This window comes from Chenopodium quinoa, unplaced genomic scaffold (genome assembly GCF_001683475.1).
Source record: "Chenopodium quinoa cultivar QQ74 unplaced genomic scaffold, ASM168347v1, whole genome shotgun sequence".
Taxonomy (NCBI): domain Eukaryota; kingdom Viridiplantae; phylum Streptophyta; class Magnoliopsida; order Caryophyllales; family Amaranthaceae; genus Chenopodium; species Chenopodium quinoa.
In genome coordinates this window covers 4,554,338-4,565,141 of record NW_018742815.1, presented here as the reverse complement: position 1 = coordinate 4,565,141, position 10,804 = coordinate 4,554,338, and positions in this window count along the sequence as shown.

Genomic DNA, 10,804 nt, shown 5'->3' with positions numbered 1-10,804 from the left:
ATATTAAATCAAATAATAGCCATTCATTTTATATTGACTAATATGAACCATTGATAGGGTCAATTTTTTATTTTTTGTTTAAAAATTTTGAAAAAATAAAATAAAAAAACTGTCGGTTTCTATTGATTACAGTAGTTAATTTTTGGCTTTGCTCCTCAATCTTGTTTGAATTCTACGAAAGAAATGGAGAGTAGGATTTCCCGCAACATTCGTTCTGCAAATTCTTCTCTTATTACGAAAAGAAAATTGAGGTCTATCTATGATGCATGAAAGAAGATGAAGGTAATTAGTTTTTCCACAAATTGATTGATTTGGTATAAATACACCTGCATACGGAGTAATAGTTTCCATCATAATGCTCGGTGAACTATAAGTTTTTAGCCTTAATTGATCTAGGATGGGATTGAAGAACTCGATGGAGCAAACCTACTGTAACACAAAAGAAACTGACAAATTATGAAACTTTTTTTTTCAATTTTTCTTTTTTTAAAAAATAAAAAAATAATTTATATCAACCGTTCATATTAGTCAACATAAACGAATGGTTGTGATCAGATTTAATACAATGACCAATTATATTGTAGCCACTCAAAAGTCATCCCAAAAACTAACCTTCTTTAATAATTTCATTATGATTAACAACCAAATCCATAGTGATGCAAATAACAGAGGAGAGAGAAAATGTCAAATGAAAAGAGAAGAAAGAGAAGAGAGAAAAATTTGAATGGAAGATGAGATAGAGAAGAGAGAAAATTGAGATCATATCAAAAATATTACTATGAATGTGAAGAAAGAGAATAATAAAAAAGGAAACTTGAAGAAGAAGATGGAGCTTGTGTTTCATTCAAACGAGGTTGCGTTTTGCCTTGATGTAGCTATCTTGGCTACATTAAAACGCAGCCAAGAATTTGCGGTCATTAGAGTTCACTTTCTCTCTCATATTTCATTTTTTCTTTTTCTTCAATCTCAAGAAATCAACTCCTAAAATCCTTTGCAAGTTGCAAGTCACTACTAGAAAACAGTTAATTTCTGATGGACTGGTTACGATGGACACATAATTCTGTCAGAAAATTCAAGATATACGGCGGATTTTTATTTTGTCAAAAATTTCAGACGAATTTAACCATTCCGTCGGAAATTTCCGACGGATTTATATTCCGTCGTAATATATGTACTTTCCGACGGAATTTTAATCCGTCGAAAATTTCCGACAAAAATGTATGTCGGAACATAATTAAAAAAAACCTTTTTAAAACCCTAAAACCCCCTCTTCTCTTAATCTCTTTCCCGCCCCCTTATCTTTTTTTCCCCATCTCCTTCTTTCATCTTCTCGTTCTCCATCTCTCTTTTCTTCTCTATCCTCTCCTTCTTTGTCCTCCCCTCATTCTTTTTTTTCCTTCTCCCCCCTTGTGGGGAATAATTTCAAGCGCTAACCCCTAGCTTGAACCCCACTTTGATCATACACTAAAGTACGGTGGCGTCCAAAAGGGGAAGAAGATAGAGCAAAAGAGTCGCCAACAAGGTTTAGGAACTTGTAAACCGTTCACAGGGTGAAGGTTACACCCCTTAACGATCCAAGAGATCGTCCACTCCATAAGGTCTTGAACCAAATAAGGGTTCGGGGATGAAGGTACAAATCCAACCTAAAAGAGATTGAACGTGCCCTAATAATAGGCCTCTACTTTATTCTGATCGTATTCATGTGCGCTTTCTGACTAACATGCAATCAATAGGATTAACCCTAAACCTGTTTATCTATGTTGGTTGAATATTAATGCACAAATAAACTATTATTGGCGATCACTTGAAATTATAATCAAATTAACCCTAACAAGATTATTAATTGTCTTATTAAGCGTGATTTCAAGTACAAATTCCTTTTAAACATGCATAAAAGGTGTGATCAAGCAATATAAATAAAATCAAGCAACAATAATAATAATCATAAAATTATTATAAATAAAATAATCATCATATTAATAATAATTAAAATAATCATCATAAACAAAATAATCATCATTAAAATAATAATATTCATAATAACAATTATAATCATAATCATGTTTATGTTAATATAAAAGCATAATAATAGCAAGATCCTAGGCATGATACTAACAAGATTAATAACAAACCCTAGCATGTCACTAAGCAATAAAAATCAAAACTTTAACCCTAACATGATACTAACAATCATAAATATTAGGAAGAACATAGGAAGCATCGTAACAATCATATTTAATATTAAAATTACCCTAGACATGATACTAGGAATATCATAATAACAACATAAACATGATTTCTACATCATAATATCAATTAATCAATTAAAGTACTTACTTTGATGCCTCGTACCTCTTTCTAATAACAAAATACACACGTTAGTAACTTCAAGGAAAATAATAAACAAACAATTAAATTAAATAATTGAAAGAGAGATTTGGGAATATGGCTAGGTGTTTCTAGATCTTGTGAATGCGGAGTTTTGTATGTGAAAAGCAAGGTTAAGAAAAAGAAAGAGATGAAGAGATGAATGAATTAAGAGAGAATTAGAGAATTAATGATTGCGAATGAAAAATGATTGTAGGTGAGAATTCGTGAAAATTGGTGAATGAAAACGGAGTTTTTAATACGTTATTTATAGAGAAAATCAGCCAAAAAGATAAATTAACAAAACAGAGCACTTGGCGCACGCAAAACGAGATTAGCGCACGCAAAACAGAGCTGGCGCCAGCACCAGCTAATTGGCGCTAGGCCTGGTTTCAGGCGCCAATGCCTGGAGTCAGGAGCCAGGCCTGTTTTTGACGCGTTTTTGAAAATCAGATAAGTTTGCCGTACTGGAGGATACAATCGTATCTTTTCCTCAAAAATGCTCTTTGATTTTAATTAAAACTCCAAAAAGTCAACAAAAGTCAATTTATCAACGCTAATTGAATTAGGAATTCCTAATTGCATTAGGAATGATAAATCATATTAGGCCCTCCCCTAGATCATTGGGGCGCATATAAAGCTCAAACCGGGCCCAGTTTGGTAAATTGGCCATAACTTCCTCAATATTCATCGGAATTGAGCTTATAATATATCGTTAGAAAGCTCTTTGCAAGCCCCATCCAACTACACTACTATTGGACCCATATCATGGACCAACCAAACTTGATTGGATGTTTTCTTAAAATAAGTTTTCAAAAACAGAGAGAAGAGAAAAGAAATTAAAACTATCCGCAACACTAAACTTTCCACACTTTCGCTTCATTCGATTATGATTCGACACGAAAGGTACTCATCATTGGGTTTGGTTTTGGGGAGACACATTTGGGTGTCTACACCCCTCCTCTCTCTTCTACCTTCTTCTTTTGCATCCCCATCTTCTTCTTTGCCCCCTCTATTCCCTTTCCCCTTTCTTTTTCTCATGCATGAATATTAAACTCGAATGGGTTTTAAGTTTTTGAACAAAGTAAGGTTTTTCATGTCAAATTCGGCCATGAAAGTTTTCATAGTCGAATTTGACCTTTAAAACCCAATATCAATCCAATTTCGAGGTTTTGTTGGTGAAATTCAAGGTATGTATTTTTTTCTTACTTTTTTTTTATTTTTGAGATATTATTTTTCTTCTATGGTGATATGTGGTTTATTTGCGATGGCGGTGGACTGGTGGGTGGTTTGCGTCAGGAAACTGTGGTGGTGGTGGGTGGTTTGTGTTCGGGTAATTGTGGTGTAGATCTAATCTAGGTCAGGGTTTGGGTGTTTTAGGTGGGTGGATCAGGGTATTGGTTTGGTCGGGTTTTGGTTAGTGTTCGGTCTAGGTTTGGGTTAGGTGGGACTGGTTTAGGGTTTAGTGATGGTGGCGGTGGGTGGCACTGGGTTTGTGGTGGCTATAGGCTTAGGTGGGTTTACGGATCGGGCGGGGAGAGTGTCGGTCTGATTTTCTGGGCTTAAGTTTAGGGTTAATTAGGGGGTGGAGTGGTGGTGGTCTGATGTAGGTGGTAGTAGCGGTAATCAGATGTAGGTGGTAGTGGCGGTGGTTTGATTATGTTGTTAGAGTTTTTTTGTTGGTTGGAGGTGGTGATACGCCGTGCCGGTGGTGGCGTGTCATTTTTTTTTATAATTTCATTAAAGCATTTTTCGACGTAATTTCCATCGGAAATTTACGATGGAATTTATAATTCGGTCAGAAATTTTCGATGGACTTTTCCGGTGCCGGAAAACTTCTTTCGACGGAAAATTCCGTTGGAAAAATGTTTACGACGGAATTTCCGTCGGAAGAAGACATTTTTCCTACCAAAGTGTTTCAAATCCGATGGATTTCGAGGTGTTGGAAATGAGATTTTTTCTAGTAGTGAGTGTTCCTCCTTCATGTCTTGTTCTCCTTCACGAACATCAAGCTCCAAGTTGCTAGTTTTCAAGAACCTTTTTTTGTACGTTATAGTATTATTTTTCTTTTAGATTTTTGTTGTTGTTCATGTTAAATTGCAAGTTTAATACCTTTAAAAATTTTGTTGTTAATTTCTATTGTTGTTGTTTTGTTGATATAAATTATACGGTTTACCTAATTTATACGACCTTGTTCATATAATTTATACGATTTACTAATGTAAACGGCAATTGAATCACTAAACCTAATATCAAATTATTATTTGAAGAAAAAAAAACTCAAGTCAGTTTCAAGTAAAAGCAACTTTTTTTAAACCCAAACAAAATATTAGGTCAAGGTCAATTTCGGGTTGACCTGAACCCGAAAATATCAGGTTCGAGTTGGGGTTCTCAACTCGAAATGTTAAATGGATCAGGTTCGGGTTGGGGGGGTAGCTAACCCGAAAATTAGTTGACCCGAACACGAACCTGACCCCGACCCGACCTGATCCATTTGCCAGCCCTAAGTGTGTGGCCACTAATAAAAGAACAAAGTAACCCCTATAACACTGGCCAAGTAACCCTTGTAATATATATTAAGTGAGTAACCCCTATAAAATTAACCGAGTAAACCTATAACTTTGACGAAGTAATCCCTGTAACATTAACTAAGTAACCATTATGATGGCTGACCACACGGTGTGCCACATATAAGAATTTGTAAAAAAATATGTCTAGTTTACAAAAAGATGGAAACATAATCTTTTAGTTTTTTTTATTTTCTTATTTTATTCATTTTCTTGTCATATTTTGTAATTGTGAGACTATTTTCATGTTAACAAATAAAATAAAATAAAAATTGAACTAACACATTCAACGAGTGCATATACGTAAAGCTGTCAAAAGCTGACCCGACTTAAAATACCGACCAAACCGATTATTAACAGTAGATACCTGAAAATGTCTCCCCAAAACCAAATTTGAACAACCTTTCACCGCCATTATCGGTCGAGTTGAATATTTAATCTTGGAAGTGCTTAAATCCATATTGAATCCAATACATTTCACAAATCAACCCAATTCTTAGCCCATTTCCCCAAACCATAACTTATTTTTTTCTTTTTGTGTCCACATCACTAAATTGAGAAAAATTAATTTTTTGGCCCTATAATTTTGATCCAATTATTATTTGGTTGAATAGTCCTTTCAATAATCTTTCCAACATATATAATAAGCCCAATTCGGATTTAAAATGAAGAAGATATGAGCAAAACACTAAAGTCTGCCCAAAACCGACACCCTTTCACTAAACGGCCATATTGTAAAATATACAAAATATTTTGACCTGATTCCAATTGGTTTGTAAAGTAGACTTGAATATCTTTCCAACAATATATGCCTTATTCTGAGTTACATATCGAAATTCATCAAAGTTTTAAAAATGCGTAAAAACTAGAAATTACTACGCTACGGTAAAAATACCGTGACGCGGCAAATTTCTATTGTTTTGTTGCACGCCGCTCTCAATTCTAAGGTTACGTGCTTCACCCCTCACATTTTCTCTATAAATATGAGGCTGATTTCATCAGTTTTGGGGCACCAAATAATTCCCTCTTCCTCTCTTATGCACCAACACACGTTCTCATCTCTCTCTTTCTCTCTCTCTCATATTCTAAGCCTTAAACCTATTCTCCTAATTACATCGTTCCTTCCTTAAGCACTCCAAAGAGTACATACAATACCCGAAATTCCATACTTAAACCACGACGTGAAAGGTAGAACGGATTGAGGGTTTGAACCAAATCAACTCTACTTCTTTAAAAATTAATTTCAATTCAATTTATATTTTGATTGAAGTTACTAACATTTTATTCATGATGTAGCAATTTAAACAAGGGCGGAACGTGAGTAATTTATTAACTCAATTACTCTTATTTTTATTCTTATTGCTAGCATCATGATTAGGTTTATTATGATTTGATTGACTAACGTTATTATGGTTAAATTGCTTCCAATATTGATGTTATTCAATTGTTTATACACTACTAAAATCGGCCAAATTGCGACTGTCTCTGACGATCGCAGATTATAGTAAAAACGGTCGCAATTAGTAATTGCGACCGTCAACGGTCGTAAGATGGTGGTTGTTATTCACGTGGTCGCAGAAAATCAATTTTGCGACCGTTTTTATTATTTTCAACGACTGTTTAGAAAACGGTCGCAAAAAATTTAAAATTGCGACTGGTTATGTCAGCGGTCGCAATTTTTGGAATTAGCGACCTCCCTAAGCCGTCGCTAAAATTAAAAAAAGAAAAAACGCACTACTGATTTTTGCATCCAGCCTCACCACCCACCGAAACCACCTTTACCCACCACCACTGCCAACCCAAACCCCACCTTTACCCACCATTTTTGCCCACCCTAACCACAAAAAACCCACCGCCGCTAACCTGAAACCACCTAACCCACCACCACCGCCAACCCAAACCACCTTTACCCACCACAACTCCTCACCCTGACCAATAAATCAACCACCGCTCACCTGAAACCACCTCAACCCAACGCCGCTCACCTAAAACCACCTCGACCCAACGTCACTTAGTCGAAACCACCTCAACACCACTCACCCGAAACTACCTCAACCCAACGCCGCCCATAAAAATTATAAAAAATTAACAAAATTACCCACAAAATCAGAAATAAAATTATACAAATTACAGAAATTTACCCAAAAATCAGAAATAAAACAATAATATAGATCTTGCAAAAATTATAAACTAAAATTACAGTAAACAACACAAATCAGAAATAAAACAATAATATAGATCTTTCAAAATTAAAAACTAAAATTACAATAAAACAATTATACATAATCAGAAACAAGAAACAATAAATCTAGATAAAAAATATAACCTAAATTAATTATCAGATCTAGAAAACCTTGACTTCTCTTACGCTTGTTCTTGTGACGGTGGAGGTCTTGTTACAGTGTGTGGTCGTGACGGTGGCAAGGAGCGTGGAGGAGAGGGAAATCGCCGGCGAAGCTTCCAATTTCCGGCCAAATCTTGAATGAGCAGCGATTTCCGGCTCCTTTTTCTTCAATTCTTAAGTGCTTTGCTCCATTTTCGGAAGTGAAAGAGGAGAATTAGGAGGTGAGAGTGAAAGAAGAGGGGCGTGAGGAGGATAGATGGAGAAAAGGAAAATGGAGGGTGAAAGAGGAGGGTCGGCTGAAAAGAGAGATAGAGAGAGAGAGAGGGGGGGGGGGAGCGGCAGTTAACCCAAAAAAAAAATTAGGGTTAGTTTGGGTTGGGAAGCTTAAGCCCCTTATATACCTTATTTTAAAAATTAATAAATAATCAATTACGACCGCTAAAACGGTCGCAAATTGTTATAATCTGCGATCGCCTCATAAACGGTCGCAAATATTATCATCTACGACCGCCTTAAGAATGGTCGCAAATGGTCGCAAATTGCGACCGTTTCTATAACGGTCGTAATGTTTGCAAATTGCGACCGTTTTGGCGGTCGTAATAGAATTGTTTTTATTTAGAATTATTTTTAACATGTATATTATTTTAAAGAAATTTTTAAATACCTTTGCGACTGTTAAACGGCCTAAAAACGGTCGCAAATCTGCGACCGCCTTAAAAACGGTCGCAAATATTATAATTTGCGACCGTTTTAAAGACGGTCGTAAAAAAACGGTCGCAATTTGACCGAATTTTAGTAGTGATAGTTGATTACCATATTGCATGTTTAAAGAGAATATGTAATTGAATATCACGTTTAATAAGATAATTTGGACGACCGATTTAGGTTCCTTTTATAATCTTGTTGTTAATTTAAGTGATCGCAATATTTTAGAACTATTTGTTGCATTGATACTCAACCAATTTAGCATAATTATCGTTTGGAGCAAATTGAATATTTGTTTGCATGCCTTTAAAATCGCATGAAATACATTTCGCTATAAGAATCGAGTAGAGGCCACTACGGGCGAATGCGACTCCATCACTCACTTCGTACCATCATCCCCGATCCTACTTTTGTGATTCCAAACCATATGGAGTTAGTAATCTCATGGATTATGAATGAGGTGTAACCTTCACGGGTCCATCATTGTTGCCTATCGTTGTCCTTATTAGTGGTTGCCTTAAATGATCCGTGAACGATTTACAAGTTCCTTAAAAAAACTTGTTGGCGGCTCCCTTCTTTCCTTGTCCTTAATCTTATTATGTTAATTCCCACTTCATATTAGTGCCAAGCATATTCACCACATGCTTACGTAGGCGCGTTTCGAACGACACCTACACTAACCGAAACGTTTGATGAATTCGATCCGGAAAAATTGTGACACATTAAACGACGCCTACATTAAATGACGCCAAGCACATTAACCGACCCGAACCCGATAAGACCAGACCTGAAACCAACCCTAGACCCGATTTAACCTGAGTATTTGAGACCCGAACCCGAACATATGTAAACCGATTTGGAGATGACCCGACCCTAATATAACCCGTAAATTATTAACTTGAACCAAACTCGTCCTGAACCGAAATTGACCCAAACCCGTTTTAACCCTTCAAAACCCAAATTTAACCCGACCACCCAACCCGAATTCAATCCAACTTGTTCCTAACCCGACTCAAAATTCAACCTAATTTGTTATAAACTCGACTCGAAATCAACCCGACTTTTTATTTACTTGACCCAAATTCAACCCGACTTGTTATTGACCCAACCCGAAATCTTCTAAAAATCTAAGCTAAACCTATCTTACTGGAATTAATATGAACTTTTTATGTAGAGCTTATCTAAACTTATTAGCTCGAATTTAAACTTATCTGAAATTATTTCTCTTACAATAAATGAAGTATTGATAATAATTAAACGTGAACGTCATTATATGAACTGTTGACAAACCAACCCAAAAAATATACCCAAACCCGATATGACCCAACTTGAAATTAACCCAAAACCCTGATTAATCTAATATTTGAGACTTAATTAAACCCGAACATAATTAGATAACCCGCAAATTATTTACTTGAACTCGAACATGACCCGACCTGATTGTAACCGCAAATTATTGACTTGAACTCGAACATGAACCGACCTGATTGTAACCCGCAAATTATTGACTTGAACCAAACCCGACTTGCACCCTAGAATGACCCGACTTGAAAATGACCCGACCTGATTATATCTCGCAAATTATTGACTTGAACCGAACCCGACTCAAACTCGACAATGACCCGACCTCATTATAACCCGCAAATTATTGATTTGAACCGAACCCTCTTTATAACCTTACTCGAAATCGAGAATGACCCTAACCCGTTTTAACCCGAATTAAACCTAACCTATTATTCACCCGACCTAAATCGACCCAACCCGATAATATGACCTGACGTGACCCGACCTAAACCCGACCTGTATAAGTTACGACATTAACCCGAGTTGACCTGACCAACCCGACCCAACACACACTTATCCCATCCAAACCCGACCGACTTACCCAAATGGACAACTCTACTTGTATGTAGCACTTAGAGCTACATATAACATCTATCTATACTTAGTTAGTATTTAAAAACATAAACCATAATTTTTCATATGACACATGTCATCACAAGTTACTCACTACCACATATGACACATGTCACTCCTTTTGATCTTTTTGTTTAAGTCTTTATACATTCTATAACTTGCAAATTCAATTAAGAAAATGAAGTGTTTCATTTCCATCATAATAAAATAAAGTTGAACCAATTGATATACATCACATAAACATATGAATTGAATTATATAAAAATTTTCTTTTCAACTAATAGACTTAAAATATAACTTAAACTAATATGTCATTTCATATCCTACAATCTTCATGTATATATACGTATCTAAATTCCTTTATTTTTTTCCACAGTTCTACCCTCATTCTTTTTTTCCTTTTAAGTTTTAGCAATGAAACAATTACTTCGTATTTCATATCAAAAGTTTCAACTATTGAAAAACATACCTACATATAAAATAACCTAGATAAGAACCCGTGCATCGAACGGACCAAAAGACTAGTTTTCCTAAAAACAATAATGATAGTTACGAGTAGGGAATTTTTGAATATTTTAATTTATTTATTTTTGACAAGTGGGAATGTTAGAACATGATGTTTAACTTTAATGTTTTGAGGGAAGGATATGGTCATATACTCATATATCATATGCAATGCTCGTTCCGTAACCATTTATTCTACGCTATGCACGGTTTTTAAATACATAAATCTTAAAATAGAAACTCTATGAATTTCTTTTCTTTTTTTTTTTTTTTGAAAACATATGAATTTCTTACGTAGACTCTAAGTTTTTTCATTTAATTATTTGATTCATTTTCCTATCTAATAGTTTTATACGACAAACAAAAAAAGTTCAGAATAATTCAACTAAATTGTTATTGC